General features: G+C 41.3%; 1 protein-coding gene and 1 long non-coding RNA gene across 11 annotated transcripts in view; one reads left to right on the top strand and one right to left on the bottom strand.

Annotated features, from left to right (window-relative positions):
* LOC307226910 overlaps positions 1 to 18,262 on the bottom strand; it is a 90,594-nt gene that overhangs the window by 50,077 nt on the left and 22,255 nt on the right. For both annotated transcript variants that reach the window (XR_013843685.1, XR_013843686.1), the window contains exon 2: positions 13,572 to 13,633. This is a non-coding gene — a long non-coding RNA (uncharacterized lncRNA). The remainder of the gene's footprint in view (positions 1 to 13,571; positions 13,634 to 18,262) is intronic.
* MEF2C (myocyte enhancer factor 2C) overlaps positions 14,812 to 18,262 on the top strand; it is a 173,783-nt gene continuing 170,332 nt past the window's right edge. For 3 of the 9 annotated variants that reach the window (XM_079995643.1, XM_079995646.1, XM_079995649.1), the window contains exon 1: positions 14,815 to 14,992. The gene's annotated coding sequence lies outside the window, so the exon portion shown is untranslated. Of the gene's footprint in view, positions 14,993 to 18,262 lie in introns of all 9 variants that reach the window. The other 6 variants (XM_079995648.1, XM_079995647.1, XM_079995645.1 and 3 more) reach the window with 4 other exon arrangements.

Raw genomic sequence — 18,262 nt, forward strand, 5'->3', positions numbered from 1 at the left:
AAGTTTCAGCTGCGGCTGCCCTATTGATCTCAAATTTGTATAGCACCGATGGCCAACAGAGGACATTGAAATGGGCAACAATGTAAGCCAATCACCATCACTCAATTTTTGCAGATACCTACATGTTTTACATTTGGAGGAGGTTTCACTTGACTAGAGACTGGAGGTGCCTCTGGTTAGGTGGCCACAAACTGATTTCCGGATTTTATGTATAAAATAGTGCCTTTCAGCTGGCAGAATGACTCAGCAAGATCAAGATTAGTATACTATGCAAAAATTGTGTTCAAGGGCAGAAGTGAATGATTTTGAAACAAAGAAGGAAAATTTGATGGGAAAGTCGTCTGTTTAACTCTACTCAGATCTCACCCTGGGTGGGAGCCCCATCTTTCCATATACCAGCTTGTTCCATTCCAAATATCTTCTATTTATGCATGCAATATAGACCAATCAATGTATAGGTACATAGAACTTTCATGGCCAAGAGATAGTGCATCTCTGAGTGCTACACCCTATAGGTGAGCTTCTAGAGGTATTTAGCTGCAGATGGAAGGCAAGTCTTTCTTCTTCTTTCTGATGTTTCTTACCCAATGTTTGCTTTCCTGGTATATGTGAAAAAGGAACTAAGTTCAACTAACTTAGCCTGCATCCACGGCGGGTTCTACCATGAGACAAAGTGAGGCAGCTGCCTCAGGTGGCACATACTAAAGGGAAGTGGGTGGACAGAGCTGTGTGTGCATGTGCCATGCAGTCTGCTCTGCACCTGCTAGGCCAGTCTTCTGCCTTCAGGTACAGTGCAGGATGCTGAAGCAGAATGCAACTGCCAGCCTGGTCAGTTTTTGGACATGGAGTGTATCCTTGGCCTCAGGCAGCCCAATGTCTTGGATCCATCTGAAAGAGAATTGTTGCTTGGATCTCCGCTATTGTACTTCATGCATCATAACAGACAGTATGGCATAATGTAAAGCATTTAGATCAAAATATCCAAAATAATGGGACAAGTTGATGACGGGCTATTTTGCTGGGGGCAAAATGCTGTCATACAGCACTGAAAGCTACAAGGGTCCTACAAAACGCTGTCATGCAGCATGCAAAGCTACAAGGGTCCTACATGAAGATAAAAATTGGCAGCCTGTAATGTCCCATTGGAAGTGGGCATTGCTAGCATTGCTAGGAAGCCTGGAAACAACAGACCTGGCTTATGTTGGCCCCAAGCTCTGAATCAGCTAGATCTACAGGTTTGGGTCTGCTCATTATCTTCATCCCAGGACCCTTAATCAGTTCACTTTCCTCCCACCGTACAGCTCTGAGTGTCTTCATCCTCACTAGGGACTAATTCAATCCTCCATCTCAAACTCCTTCTGCCTTCAGAGTTCTTCCTCCTCAGTCAGCAATCCTTTCCTGCCTAGGATGGTCACATAGGTCATCCTGGGAAAGGAGGAAATGCATTGCCCAAAAAACATAGCATGACATAAACTTTGCATACCCCAGTTCATGTGTTGATGAAAATTTAGAAATCACGTGTACGGTTTAAAGAGAAATACAGTGCATCTTACTATGGGGAGGGGAGCAGCCTGACTACCAGTTCAGCCTGCGGTTCAATGGCTAAGTGTCAATGGGCAACTTGAAGGCCCTTGCTCTTCCTTCAGGTGGTTCTTTATCCTTCATCTTGACTTAGACCAGACAGCCTCTCGAAACAGACGCCTGTCCCCTGGCAGCCTTTCAAATAAAGCGTGGCACATATCCACCTACTCCTGCCACCTGTTGTTCTTTGCTTCAGCCCACTGGCCTTGGCATTATTCTGCCAGGAATCCTCGTCTCTGGCCTGAGGCTCTGTTCTTACTTTTTCCATTCTTCTCCCTCCCCAACATGTGACTCGCTTGCTTTGTCCTCACTGTTCCCCACCCCCACCTCTAGCTCTTATATCTGAAAGCACAGGCTCCTCCTCTCCTCTCTCCTTTCTTCTCTTCTCCTTTATCCTCATCCTTTGCCTCCCTGTCTACAGGGAAACTGGAGTGTGTGGCTATAGATTTCAGAAGCTGGATGCCAGCTTGCCACGCTTGGTGGTTCATACCGGAGGGGGGGAAAGGTAAAGAACCCTGAACAGTTAAGTCCAGTCGCAGAGGACTCTGGGGTTGCAGCGCTTATCTCATTTTACAGGCTGAGGGAGCCGGTGTTTGTCCACAGACAGTTTTTCCAGGTCATGTGGCCAGCATGACTAAGCCGCTTCTGGTGCAAAGGAACACTGAAACCAGAGCAGCACATGGAAAAGCCATTTACCTTCCCACCGGAGCGGTACCTGTTTATCTACTTGCACTTTTCGGCGTGCTTTCGAACTGCTAGGTTGGCAGGAGCTGGGACCGGGCAACAGGAGCTCACCCTGTAGTAGGGATTCAAACTGCCAACCTTCTGATCAGCAAGGCCCAAGAGGCTCAGTGGTTTAGACCACAGCGCCACCCGTGTCCCCTTCGTACTGGGTAGCGAACAGCAATTACACAAGTGACCAGATATCAGGTGGATAGGAAGCTGCCTTATTAGGTTCATCATATGCTGTCATTGGTCCATCTAGCGCTTCCCTGTCTACACTGACTGATAGTGGTTCTCTAGAATTTCAGACAGGAGATTTTCCTAGCTCTACCTAAAGGCACCAGGGGTTGAACAGGGACCTGTGTGCAAGGCTCTAACACTAAGCTACAGTCCTCCAAGGCCCCTGCTATGCCTTCTTCTGGTTCTTTTATCTTTATACCATGTGGATGGACAACCTTTCAGACAGGAGTCTCCTTTCACATATTAAAAACTGTCTTCTGTAAAGTAGGACATGCAGCCAGCCTATTTCTAGCGTATTCATCCAATCCTTATTGAGATATTGGGTACAAGTGAGAGAAGAGCAATTCTGTTGTTTCTTAGCAAGCATCTGAACATGCTTCTTAGCAGGAGTCTCTCATGGGGAAATTGACATGCAGTCAGGGTCAGCTGTGCTGCCAAAGAAAGGAAGGAAGATATATTTTCTGTAGTGAAGAAATATGCTCACTTTTGCACAGGGGGTGCTTTACACAAAGTAGTCTGATGGATTTTAAAAGTAAAGCTCACAGGATGAGCTGACTTCTCACAGTATTCATGCTACGCTCCTCTGTGCGTGTGTATTTTAATATATTTTGGAGGACAATGATAGGCATGAGCGCAGAGTGAAAAAAAATAAGAAGAATGCAGTAATCCAACAAACAAATGCTGAGTTGGTGGAAAAAGCTTTGCTCATGTTACAAAATAATATTGCACAAGCCGAGTTGTGTGATGCACTCCGAACAGCTAATTAGAGCAGATCAATGAAAGCTGGAAAGATATGTGACAGTTGTGTGTCATCAAAAATGTACCTGACCTATCATCCAATCCCCACGAGAAGATGGCCCTGGTAAGTACTCTGCAGCAGCCATCCTCAAAGCACTAACCTGACAACACACCAGAATAAGCAATTTTAAGCTTCTGCCGCAGCAGTTCTCAGACCATTTCCTGATCATATGTTCCTTTAAAGGAAAAAAAGCAACTTAGGACCAAATTCCAGGGCCAGCCCAAAGCACTCTCGGGGCTGAAGGACAAGATGACTTTCCCCATCTCTCTATGCACAGAAACTGACAGGACTGACAGCTGGATCTTACTATAGCACTGGCCATGGGACGGTGTCCTCCACTTCACTTGAAGACAGTTGGCTACTTTAGGAAGTGCATAGCAGGTCACATAGCACATACAGCTCTATCCTCCAATGCCTTGCCACCGCCGCCACCACCCCCAACACATACCTGCACCGAAATAAGTCCTGGAGCGGCACTCCCTCTCCACTATACCACTGGTTTCTGGGGATAAAACGTAGCATACAAATGGTTAGCTGGCATCCATCTGTCTCTAGAGATAATGGGGTGTATCTCCAGAGCTGTAGCACATAAATATACCATTGAGAAAAAGGGGGGCGGGAATTGGTATTTACTCTGGACACTTCTAATTCAAAATAGCCCCCTCTTAGTTTCAAACTTTCTTGTTTTTAATACTGATGTAATTGTGCAGCATTACAGATCTGCCAAAAAACTAAGTTCTTGGCTTCAATTTAAAAAACTTTGTTCGAAGTCGCTAATTAATTATTTTCCTTTTACACCTAGTTCTTCTTTAACCTAAAAATATTCAGTTTTATAATATAACTCTTGGCAAGCTGAAGAGACTAAATAGGCAACTAAATACTAAAAGCAAAACTATGCAAAACAGCAAATATCACAAAAGCTTAACACTAAATAATCCACACAATGGATAAAGCAGACGTCCATCTGGCCACAATCAAGAAGGTGGCCTTTCCTGTGATGATGCCCACTCTCAGAAATAGTCTCCCCCTCTCCTGACCAAAAAAAGGTATACACAAATATCTGCGCAATTCAACACATGCAAAAAATGTTTCTGCTGTCTATAGTTTTTGCTGGCTCCAGTTCTCTGCTGCTGTATAACTTTGAGGCTTTTTTAACCACTTGATTCTTATACATTGCTTTTTATATTGTATTTTATGATCTGCTGCAAACATGACAGGCAGCATATACATATTTTTAATAAAGAAATAAAATTAATATTAAGAATAACCACAATAATAGTAATTTTTGTTTATAAGTAGACACAATTTGGTATGCAGTGTAAGCTACAACCCTTGGGCACCCGTGGCATTATAGAGCAGCAGTACACAAAATATTACTAGGCATCTGTGAAACCAGCTTGGGAATATATTATTTATTACTTATTGCACACTTCCTTTTACCAAAGTTGTACAGTGGAACCTCAGTTTTCAAACTTAATCCATTCTGGAAGACCGTTCGGCTTCTGAAAAGTTCAAAAACCAAGGATCAATGGGCTGGCTGCAAAGTCAATGGGGGGAAAATAAAAACGCACCAAGTAAGCCATTCGGCTTCTGAAAATTGTTCGAAACAGGAGCATTCATTTCCAGGTTGTCGGCGCTCAGGTTCCGAATTCTTCGGCTTCCGAAGTGTTCGATAATCGAGGTTCCATTGTACTTACATGAAAATCCAGGGGCCAATTCAAATTTCATAGAGTTCCAGTTGCACACCAGTTCATTCAATATTATAATTTCTGTATCTTATGCAAAAGTTTCCAGAGGTTTGTTTGTGTTTTTCATTTGCAATAGCACTGCATCATGGATTTTTAATAGATACAAAATTGCCTAAACAATTAAATCAGTGTTCACAAGGATGCGTGTTTGGCTCGTAAGAATGAGGATGGCTTTGCCACAAAACTTCAAGGAATGATCCATGCTGCTAAGTTGGAGGTTTCTAAGGATGCTTGGGCGATCCCGTGCTGAAAATTATATACTGTAAGCATCCAGACCTCCCTGCCACAGCCTTCTTCTCCTAGCTCTGTAGTCTCAGGCTGGTAGGGCAGAGAGTAGTGTGGAGGCCCTCTTTCCTATCAGGCAGATTCCTAAATAAGGCTAGCACGCTGCTTTTCCCAGTTCCTCTACCAGGCATAGGCTGGTAGGAGAGGGAAAAGGCTTGGCGGGGGGGGGGGGCTCCTACCTGCTTTCTATCTAATCAGTGGAGTGGAGAGAAGCATCTGTTCTACATTCATCAGCAACAGCACCTCAAAATTCTGCACATCTGAGTGCATCCAGAATGGGTGCCAGAAAAGCTTTCAGCCTGCCATTTGCACTTCCGTTCCAACTCCCCCTCATTTTCTGCACCCCCTTCCATTCAGTTAACATTATGTGTGTTTTTTTAAAAAAAATAATATTTATTACTTTTAAAACTTACAAAAAGGAAAGAGAAGAAAAAAGACAACAAAAAAACAAGAAAGGGAAAAAACAATACAATACAATATATTAACAATACAAAACACAATATTAACCTAAACAAAACAAAACAAAAACAATTTAAAAACATACATCATACCATTTCAGTAATCTATCTTTCATACCCTTGTTTCATCGACCTCCTCTCACCTCCCTTTTTGTATTCCACTTCTATTAATTGTTTCAGCAATTCCTTTCCATCTTTCTCTATTTTCTGTCATATAAATATCTTAACTTATTTTTACCCTTATTTTCCATTAATACTATAATGCTTATTTATCCTTAACTCCTTATAACATTTCTACTAAAGCCATAAGATTTCATTCCAACATTTTTCTAACACTCAGTAATTTTACAATATTTCTATTTCTGAAAATAAACTTTAAACTTTTTCCAATCTTCTTCCACCATCTCTTCTCCCTGGTCTCGGATACTGCCAGTCATTCGTCAATTCCAAATAGTCCATCAACCTGGTGATCTTCTGTCCAAAGCTCTTAACTCTTTTCCAAGTCCCTTCTGCAGGTCTTCTTCATATTTATACATGCACTTTACTTTGTCTTCTACTGATCTTGTTCTTATTTTCCTTTCTTTGATACTGAAGAGCAGATCTCGGGGAAGCTCCAACCTAGCAATGCTTTTATTCCTTCTCGACAGGTCAACCAAATCTCCATGGTTAAATCTAAAATCCATAAGGTATTTCAGGACATGTTTCAAAATTCCTCCAAATCCAAAGGCCCCCACAGCTCCAATCTCCTCACGACCCAAGTCCAAATCCCAAAAGTCAGTAAATCCCTGCATGAAGGGATCTATCCAACTTTCCTTCTCCAGTCCAGGCAGGGCTCCGATCCTCAAAATCTGACTTTTTCTAAATTCAATCATAAAAGGCCTCAACTTATGGTCCTCAATTTGCCTCTGTAAGGCTGGGGCTCCCACTTGTATTACTTTAGGTTCAACAACAGCAACTTTCTCCTTCGCCTTCTCGACAATTTGCCCTGTCAAAGTAGATTCCTGTATCAGATCCTGAATAATTTCTGTATTAATGTTCACTTTTTGTCCCAAGTTAGTCACTTTTTGTCCCAAGTTATCAATTTTAGTAGTCATGACATCTGTCTTCTTGTGGAGGTGTTCCAACGAGTGACTTATCTTGCATAATGCAATCACTAAAGCTTCTTCTGTCGACATTCTCAAATAGTCCAAGGTCAATCCCTGATTCTCACAGTCTCTTATCTTGCAGCTGGTTCCCCCAGCTCAGCTCTTATAACAGTTTCAAAGGCTCCCTCTAGAGGGAAACAGTTTCTATTCGTGTCAATCCTTTTAAGCACAGTTCAAACAGTAAATATAGTTTCAATTTTCAGTTACTTTTCCTCCTTTTTAAACGCAGAAGAGGACAATGGAAACAATATATTTCTCTTATTAAGCTAACTGTCAAGATACGTTCTATTCACAGCCAATGAACTTCAAAACGTCAATCTTACTGGCAGCCCCTTTCCAGGTTCAGAGCAGTGGTGATTTAATTTTCAACACTCTCTCCTGCAGGCTTGCGCGATCCAAAATTTTCCCCCTCTTCTCCTGCTTCCAAGGGGGGGTTAATAGTTTTAATCGATGGAAGTTTAATCCTTTGCGGAAGACTTCCCAAGACCTTAGCTTGCAGTGTCTTTGCTTCAATCTATTTACAAAAGGGGAAGGCAGACTTCCTGTTTAAAACCTTCCCATTTCGGTGCCAAATTAAGACATTTATAGATCCAATTTTCCGTTCTACTCATGGGTAGTTGTTTAAAATCGAATTGTCCACAGGAAAAAGTCAGCACTCTCTGGCAACAGCAATGCGGCTTCACTCCGTGAAAGAAGCAATCAATTCAAAGCACCGCGCCGCTCACCCCACGTCACTCCAGATCCCCAAAACTGGGTCTCCCCGCGAGTAGGGGAGGAGCAAAAGGTGCCAGCCGAATCCCAGGTTCACAGGCTTCTCCCGCCTGTGATTTTTAGTGTGTCTCCGCCTTCGCCGTGGTGGCCAGACCCTGTTTCCACGGAGTAAATTCCTCCCGATCAGAGGAATTCCGCCATTGCCAGAGGCGCTAACCCGGAAGTCCCATTCGGTTAACATTCTGTGGCCACAGAGCACACTGTTTTGAGGTACCACCCCCATTTAGGGGGTTTTCTAAATATTTTTGAACATCTGCAAAACCTGGGGTTCCCCCTGCCCCCCAAGTCGGCTGATACCTACCTCTTGTGCGTGGAGGGTACCACTTTCACCTAATAAGGTTCCACACTCAGAAAATGAGTTTGCTATCAGCCTATAGGACACTAATAATAGCATCATAAGCCACCAAAGTGGTTGCATCACTGCAGTTGACAGACCCCAAGTTAAAACAAAGGAGATGCAATGGTTTGTCTTGGTTAACCAGGCTAGCTGTGCTTTCCCTTGTGAAGAGTTAGCTGGAAATTACCCAGTGATGCTACAGCAATTGCTCAATTGCGTGGGCAAACCTGCTCATTCTTATAACTTTACTTTGCAAAACCACAAGAATTGTGACAAGAAATCCAGTTTACCTCATCTGCAGGAAGTAAATCACACCTAAAAGCTGGTCCATTCCTCACCCCATTTCTGCTGGGCTAGAGCTACGCACTTCTACAATGCAAGTACCCAGCAGGACTCCATATTTTGACCACATCCTTTTCTTGGCTTTTATGTTTAGCATCTTCGCATCATTGTAGTAGATCAGTGCCTGCTCTCAGTGATGAACTGAATGAGAGCCAATCACCTAAAGCTTAATCCAGATGAGATTGCGAAATTGTTAGTGAGAGGTTCCCCAGGCCAAATGGGTGGAGTTTGGTCTGCCCTAGATGGAATTACACTCCCTCTGAAGTAGCAGGTGCATAGTTGGGGGTTACTTCTGTGTCCATTCAGACTGCTTGAGGTTCAAGTGGCCTCAGTAGTGCAGAGCTTTGGCTGGTGGCCCAGCTGAGCCCCTATCTGGACAGGGACAGCCTAACGTCTGTTGTCGACACTCTGGTAACCTCTAGAATAGATGACTGTTGTATGTGGGACTGTCTTTGAAGATGGTTCAGAAGCTGTAGCTGGTGCAGAATTCAGAGGTCTGAGAATGTAACACCAATCCTGGTGCAACTGTACTTGTTACCAAGTAATTTCTGGGCTCAATTCACATTGCTGGTTTTGACCTATAAAGCTCAGGAATGCCTCTTCTGACATAAAATGTCCTGTACAGTGCGTTCATTATCTGAGACCCTTCTCCTTGTGCCCTGTCTGAGGGAGGCATGCAGGGTGGCAACACAAAAACAGACCTTTTCAGTAGCAGCTCCCCATCTGTGGAAAGCTTTCCCCAGAAAAGCACACCTGGCACCATCATTGCCTGTTTTTAGGCACAATCCAAATACATTTTTATTTACCCAGACCTTTAATCATTAATTGGGAAGGTAACTAATTCTATCTGGGGTCTTTTCCCCACTTTAATCATAAATGTATGTACAAACATATAACCACCCAAACAATAACATAATCATATACGGAGCATATTTTATATAAAAAACAAATTGAAGAGATGCAGTTAGATTTAGCCAAGAGGCCTTTTTTTAGTGCTTATCCTTTTATTTTTATTTTTATTTTTTTAATATTTTTATTAGAAATTTCACATTTTATCAAAAAACATATCATTCTTCAATTTTCCCTCTATTTTTCCCCTCCCCCTCCCCACAAGTGCATATCTTTTTAAATGAGGTAGGTAGGATTTGCACAAGGTCTTGTTTTATTGCTGTTTTATATTTGGCTTTAGTGTTTCTTGTATTTATATTATGTAAGTTGCTTTGAGACACTCAAGAAGTGATTAATATATACAACAATACCTTCATAGGCATTGGGGGGTAAAGTTATCTTGGGCAAAAAAGAGAGAAATACATCAGTCTATATTTTTACCGTGTCCCCCACTTTAGAAATAATAATAACAACAACAATAACAACAATAATATACCACCCTTCATCCATAGATCTCAGGGTGGTTCACAGCATAAAAAAACAAGATAAAACACAAAATACATGATAAAAATAAGAACAAAAATAAGCCAAGCCAATAAACCTCCCTCCTTCCCACAGACACATTTCAAAGGATCTGGGATGTTAAAACAAAATAAAAAAATTCCTTCCAGTAGCACCATAAAGACCAACTAAGTTAGTTCTTGGTATGAGCTTTCGTGTGCATGCACACTTCTTCAGATACACTGAAACAGAAGTCACCAGACCCTTCTATATAGTGAGAAAGTTAGCCAAAGGCCTAGTTGAAGAAGAACCTTTTCGCCTGGCACCTAAAGGTGTATAATGAAACATTCCCCAAAATAAAGAGCAGCAGTTGCAACAACAGTGGCAAAAAACCCTCTTAGTACTAAAGGTAAAGGTAAAGGGACCCCTGGCCATTAGGTCCAGTCGTGACCAACTCTGGGGTTGCAGTGCTCATCTTGCTTTATTGGCCAAGGGAGCCGGCATACAGTTTCCGGGTCATGTGGCCAGCATGACTAAGCCGCTTCTGGCGAACCAAAGCAACGCACGGAAGCTCCGTTTACCTTCTCACCGGAGCAGTACCTATATTTCTACTTGCACTTTGACGTGCATTCGAACTGCTAGGTTAGCAAGAGCAGAGATCGAGCAACGGGAGCTCACCCCGTCACAGGGATTCGAACCGCCGACCTTCTGATCAGCAAGTCCTAGGCTCTGTGGTTCAACCCACAGTGCCACCCACATCCCCTCTTAGTACTACTAATAATTAAATTATTATTTCATGATTCCAGCCAGCCATGCCCTATCCCAGGATATGATATTACACTCATTTCCAACTGTACATACCAGCCCTTCACCCCTTGGAAAAGTATCTCCTCCTCATCTGGAAGCTGGGCGGTAATAAGAACAGACACTCATGGGGAGAAAATAAAATATCCCCACCTCCCGTACCAGTCCTCCTCTTCATCTCCCTATTGCAGTGGCCGCAACACAAAGGACTATAGAAGATGTTGTTCTCCCAAGAACTCTTTCAGGAGTTCTTGTGAAAACCAACATCTACCATAATCCCCTGGGTTCCAGTCCACTGTTAGCCAGCACTATGGGAAGAAAGGGAGGGGGAGAAAACTTCCATCCAAGCGGGGGGGGGGGGGAATCAGGGCTAATGTGCACCTCTCAATTGGACGCAGGCTTTCCAAGTGCCTGTCGTTCTTTTTCTAGCCTGGCTCAGGAAAACTTCACTGGTGCCTCTAATTTTAATATTGTGCTGAGGCACATTTAGAACCATCTTCCATTATTTTGTATGAAATGCATATTTCGTCCCACTGCACACGCCAATATTTTTGTTTGTTAGTTTTATGTTGAGTAGACAACAGTTGGAACATCACACACATACCCTTACCAACCCCATTTTAAGCAAAGTAAGAATGAGAAGTGCCTAAAATGGCTGCCCAAGTAAATATCTGGTTCTAAGTGTCAGAGCACAGCAAAGTCCCCTATACGCCCCTCCACAAGGGGGATGAATTATCTAAGGCCTTGGAATAGATCCAACCATTTTTGACCAGGTTCTAGAATCACAATGCTTAAGTAAAGTATAAAGAATCCGTATGCATACAGACCTGAAGAATGATGCGGAATCCGAAGCAGGCATGTGGTAAAGTAACATTTTTATTGCAGTAAGAGAAGTTTAATATAGAATGTCTGCAATACCATTCTGGCTTATTGAGCAGAGAATCTGTGGGATCATTCATGCCATCTGCACTCAGCAGGGACGGGTTGCTGAGAAAAGTTAGCAAATAAAAACAATAAAGAAAGTAAATGAAAATAATATGCAGAGTGATAAAAATAGGGAAGCCAGAACTCTAAACCAGTTGGATTTCAGTTACCTCCGCTGGATCTTTCAGCAGAGAAATGTGTTGCGGTAACGGCTATATTTAATGAAATGCAAATATAAGAACCTAGTCCAGGTAGGGGAACTGCTATTTACCTGACTGAGGCTGTAATTCATAAACTACTTAATCGGGATTAGTCAGTGAAATCCATGCAAAATGAAGCTCGTTTTAAAACAGATCTTTTTCTCTCTTCATTTTCAAAGGTAACAGATTCATAATATTATCTCACTGGAAACTCTGAAAAAAAATGTTTTAACTGCTTGTGTCTGGAATTTTTGCAAGACTTCACACTCTAACAATTTTTTTATCTTAGTATTAGAAGGCATCATTGAATTTTTTCCTCTTTTTTGTAGTAACCTTTTTTTGTTTTATTTTATTTTTATTTTTTTACATTGCCTTGTTTTTGTTTTTGGCTTTTTGTTCCATTAGAAGACTATAAAGATATTAGAAGACTATAAAGACAATACCATCATTTTCAAAACATTTGTTAGAGCTAAATACATAAATACCAATTATTAACCACTCCAAAGTCTGCTGGAACCACAGTACCTTTACTCTTTTTCAGGTTTAAGTAAACTTTACTGGAAAAGAAGTTTCATTACTATTCTTGGACATCATGCTCAAGAATGATCTATCTGTTCTTTTCATGGTCAGGCCTCATTTCCCAGTTATATGGAAACTTGATCAGACCTTTTCCTAGTGATCTTGCTAGGTGCAGATGTCCATACTACAATATGGATATTAGTCGCTACAACTTTGTTCTGAAGAAAAGGGCACTAATGCCATGAGATTAACTGATAAAAAGTACTTGTGGACATGATAGACATCTGGGCATCCAAAAACAAGCGTGGATGTTTCTTAGCTCCCTTGCTAAGAAACTAATATTTCAGGGAAATTGATATCCCGTACAGAAAAGAAATTTGAACACCTCCAGATCACAAAGGCCATCTATAACCATATCCTCCATTTGATCTAGATTCAGCTTCAATTGGTTTGCCTTCATATATTCCTAGGTGTGAGTCCATAACCAAGTTTACTGTTGACCAGGCATAGGCAAACTCGGCCCTCCAAATGTTTTGGGACTACAACTCCCATCATCCCTAGCTAACAGGACCAGTGGTCAGGGATGGTGGGAATTGTTGTCTCAAAACATCTGGAGGGCCAAGTTTGCCTATGCCTGCTGTTGACTCTTAACAAGTATGTGTGAGATCCTAAGTTCTACTATCTTCAGAGCACAACACTACCATCACTTATGCCTCATTATCTTCATGAATATTTCCACCCAAGACTGCAGCCTACACACAAATACTCTAGCCTTTAAAAATAAAGGCCTTTTTAAAAAATGATTTCATTTGATTCAAACACAGTGCATGCAATTCTGGCCTCTCACTCTAGTTAAAGATTTCATGTTGCCTGGCTAATTCTATGACCTAACAATCAAGGTATAAATGCTTTGAAAATCCTCCTATTTTATTTTGTTTGGGGGGGGGGGATACAATAGGAGCACTGCCTAACTATTAAGTAAACAAAGAAGCAGCTTTGTACTAACAGAGGTTCCAAGTTTCAAACTCCTATTCACTGGGTCTTGAAGAAGGTAACTTGCATTTTTTGGTGTGTGTGGCGGGGTGTGAATAGCTAGAGAGTCTGTACCTCAAACACATGATTTTTAAAAAACATGATGAAAGCATAAGGGCTTTGTTATGGCACATGCAACACCCCAAACCTGTTTCCCCTTTGCGAGCTTCTAAAAAGTATCTCCCATATAATTATTAAATGAAAACACTCACTTACCCAGTACTCAGCCTTTAAATCTTGAAAAAGAGACATTCACTCTGAGAGAGGTACTTACCGTGTTTCCATGGATACTGGATGATGCCAATCAGGTCCATGTTTTTATCTGAAAGAGGTACCCTGCAGAGAAATGAGTTTGGTGAGTAGCTGTTTATGTGCAGTAAGTAAATAGGAAGCTTGTTTATTTGACAAAGGGCCTGTGACCCAGCCTCTCCTTCCCAATACCTCTCATTCTCTCTCCCCTCAACCCTCCCCCCCTTTAAGCACAACAGTACTGGGGCATGTCGTCAAATAGTTTGCGTAGTTTCTTGCCAAATTGCTGAAGATCAGGATTTTGGTAATGCAGATAGATCATTTGCCTGGTATTTCACCCATTTGGTGAATTAACGATACTAATGGTAACTACCAGATCCCCCCCCCCCCCCATATCTAGTACCATACACTTTTTTTCTCCCCAAGGGGAGGCAGATGAGTAACAATAGGTTACATAAATACAATAGAAGTTACATAGTCAAAAACAGCCTGTGAGTTGTGTGTGTGTTGTTACCAGGATGAATAACAATAGCAGACTGGCGAGACATAAATGTCCTTACCTTAGTCTAGAAAGGAGAAAAAATCCAGAATGAAAGTGCTTCAAGATTTAACAAGGTCATACTTATGCACATTTGCTCCGATTCCTCCATTTTGAAGCCTCTGTGTAATTCTGAAATGCAGTCTCTTAACACGACATTCTAATTTGGGGAGCGAGATTACTGAACCCTCTTTGAGAAGTTTTAGGTTTCTAATATTTCTCCACATAAAAGTAAGAGTGAAAAGGGAAAGAAATCCACTTTAATACTTAACATAGTTTAATAACCCGAATGATGTGTGTTCTGTTTCCATTTCTAAAGAAGTTTCCTTCCAGCTGTAATTAAAAAGTACAAAAAGTTGTCTTGTTCTAAAATTATTCTTGGAAATAAGTTTTTTTTTTTAACTTCACTGTAAAAGAGGGGTATCCCCCCACACACACACACTTTTTTCTTTTACTTTCGGCCATCTGAAAGTCATTTGATTTTGCTTCCTCCCAAGAAGTGATTTTTGGATAAAGCTACTGATTTGATATTTTCCAATTGAATTTACAGCTTGCTTTGTAGACAGAGCAATTCTATGTTCTTTCGCCAGAGCTGACAAAGGTCTGCTTGTCAGTGATACCTTTTACAGCTAAATTTACTCTCGAGTGACAGGAGCAGGTGGGGCCAGGCATGCCAGACACTTGTGCATGGAAATCACGCATCTTACAGGTCAACAGCAAAGGGGAAAAAGCTTGTGCCTTCATAGCAGAGGGTGAGTGAGGCAAACAGGACCCAAACTGGGGGGTTTCTCTTCAAAGCCAGCTGGTCTGGCTTTATTCTACAGGAATTTTTTACCTGTCAGTTTAATCATCGAAACCCTCAGCAGGTGCTGACGGGTACATCTTCCTGGAGAAGAAGAAGGGCACTGGTGAGTTTAAATAAATAAAATCCTTTTTCATATATATATATATTATATATAAAAATAGAGTTGAGGCTGATCTCCTAATTCTACTATAGAATTCTGCCTAGGACCAGGAACCGCAGGTAAGTTTACAAAAACTTAAGGGATTTTTTTTATTTAAAAAATGAGACACATTTGGAAACATGCTTCTTTCTAATAATTCCTTTGACAAAAGAAACTTTCATGACCAAGATCCAGTGTTTTATATTACTGCCGCTTTTTGGAAAAGGTATTCTGAAGACTAAATGCTGAGAATATATATGTTTAGCATGCGGGGGGGGGGGGGGAATTGGCAGGAAAGCTAGGAAGCACATGCCCCCCCTTTCAAAATGATTTTCCTTTTTTAAAAAAAAGTGAGCTGAAAAGAATGTGTTCCATTTTGTTTCCCTCATTCTACCTATGATTCTGTATTTGTTTCTGACCCCTGTTTAATATCTTATCAGATATAATGTACAGGAGTGAGTTTTTCAATCAAATGGGGCGTGAATGTGGAAGACTTTTTAAAATTTTAAGATGTTACTGATCAAAGGGCAACCATACGTTAAATACTGGTGGTGTCACTGGGGAAAGAAGTTGGATTATGAAACAAAAGCTACGTGTGAATATAATAGTGTATTTGCACCCTGATTTCACTATAATTGCATCATGTGTTCTGTTTGAACAACTGCTAATTTCATAAAACCGCCATTCTGCTGGTGGAGTCTACAAAGAGGAACATTTTTTCAGGACAATCTTATTTTAATTACTGCAAAGACGTGGGGGGAAAAGATCAAATGCTAAGGCGTATTTTAGGGAGGAGCAGAATTTTTATGATGAATTTCTATTTTCACAAGCTTGTGCTTTTAACTGTGCTTCACAGCAGTTCTTACAAACTGTCAAACAAATTGAAAGCATTTCTGTAAACAAGTAATCAAGTTTTTTTATTTAAAAAAAGAGGGGGGGAGAAGAAGAAGAAGGGGGGGGGGAAACCCAAGACAAAGTCTATATACAAAGAGAACATATGAAACTGCTTTTAACAACCAGATTCCATACTGACATACTGCCTGGCACGCAAGTTTAAAGAGCACAGAACAACAGATAGATAAATTGTGACATTAATTTGGCACTGAAGGTTATTCTGCTTGGAAAATAGGCACGGGAGTTTTAAAGCTAGGATTGTTCAACAACTTTAAAGAGATTTTCTACATGGAATATTTGTGATTTTCCCTATGTATGGAACATGAAGTCCAGGGGTTACTGATCTCAAGAAATGGGCAAGGTTTTTCAAACACTAATCGGTTTTTCAAAGTAAATCCAAACAATTTCCTCTCTTTTTTCTACAAGAAATTTGTGTTTACGATCACAGCCTTGGTCTGCCTGTCTGTCTGGTTCATGGAAAAAAAAATGAAGCATGCAGAACAGCTGATTTGTCTTTATATCTGTCCTAAAACCAGGCAGCTGCCAAAGCAGAATGCCATTGACACAGACATTTGCAAGAACAGTTTTCAATTTGTGAACTGTCACTGTAGGTCACTTGATTTCATACAATGACACAAATTATGTTCAGAAAGAAGGGGAAAATATGTAATCGGTAACTTAATTGGCTGTTTAAGGAACCTGAACCTGTGTTTCCTCTGATATCAATCCAAGACTAAAATCCTGTGCACACTTGCTTGGGATTAAGCCATATGAAATACAGTGGGGTTTACTTCCAAGCAAACACGAATAAGATAGCACTGCATGGAGCTATATACTGATTGATAATACCTAAATATGTAGCATACCACATCATTTGCTTCCTAGGCTGTGATCCTAAAGACATTGTGACTGTGGTCCTACACACACTTTACTGGGAATAACACAGGGGGACTTATTCTGAGTAAACAGGCAAAGAAGGTTGCCTTTAATTTCTGAAAATCCTCCATGCCCATTATCTTGAAAAATAAATAATTCTAGAAAGTTTTCTTTTTTTAAAAGCAAAACAGATACCTATGGGAAATTACGAAACTGTACAAATTCATGAGCAATGGCAAAAATAGTAATCTACAAACTGTTTTTCTTTTTGTGGAATCAAGACACCTGAGCTTCTGTTAATGTGACTCACTTAATTAAAATCTTTGTAAATAGAGTTTGTAGCCTGAGTTCCTTCTGTTTAAAAATTAGTCTGTTTTGTTACACCTGAAATCATAAAGTAGTTTACTTCTTTTGAATAAGAAACCTAATTTTGTGTATTGGCAATCATATTTGCAACTTATTTAGCTTCATACTGATTAACCCTGATCATTAGCTTTTGACATTGTTACCATATCATCTAAATATCTGAGTGTGACTGAATAATAAAGGGCTAACATTTATCTTAGGGACGCAGGTGGCGCTGTGGGTTAAAGCCTCAGCGCCTAGGGCTTGCCGATCGAAAGGTCGGCGGTTCGAATCCCTGCGGCGGGGTGCGCTCCCGCTGCTCGGTCCCAGCGCCTGCCAACCTAGCAGTTCGAAAGCACCTCCGGGTGCAAGTAGATAAATAGGGACCGCTTACCAGCGGGAAGGTAAACGGCGTTTCCGTGTGCGGCTCTGGCTCGCCAGAGCAGCGATGTCACGCTGGCCACGTAACCCGGAAGTGTCTCCGGACAGCGCTGGCCCCTGGCCTCTTAAGTGAGATGGGCGCACAACCCCAGAGTCTGTCAAGACTGGCCCGTACGGGCAGGGGTACCTTTACCTTTACCTTTAACATTTATCTACTAACAGATAGTATCTGTTAAATGGACCTTTCCTCTTGTCAGTGAAATTTAAAATAAATAAATGTTGTTTATTTAAAGGTTGGATGGTTTAAAAAGCAGAATTGGTGCACTTTTGTCCTTTTCCTAAACACATGCTCAGGAGTGACTGAAACAAATTTAAATGACTGCCATCAATAGCTATGTATATTCAGAATTGTAGACTCTTAAGATTTGTAAACCAGCCCGGGAGGACCATGAGTCCAGTCCCATTATTTAAGGCAGTCTAACCTGCATCTCAAGCTTTTCTGATGGGCACATTCACAGTATTTGCATAAAACCTTGCAAGGAAGAACATTCTGGAACCTCCATTGGTAATTTCCTGTTGCAGAATTCTTCCTAGTTCTAATCTTAAAATTTTGTTTGTGTAATGTGAGGCGGGTGCTTTGTACTCTATACTTGGAAGATATGGGGCATGGTCACTGGGGACTTCGTAATAGGCAAACCCTATCAAAATACACCTTGCCTGGCCCCTGTTCATTGCCAT

The sequence above is a fragment of the Podarcis cretensis genome (genome assembly GCF_951804945.1).
Source record: "Podarcis cretensis genome assembly, chromosome: 11".
Lineage (NCBI taxonomy): Eukaryota > Metazoa > Chordata > Lepidosauria > Squamata > Lacertidae > Podarcis > Podarcis cretensis.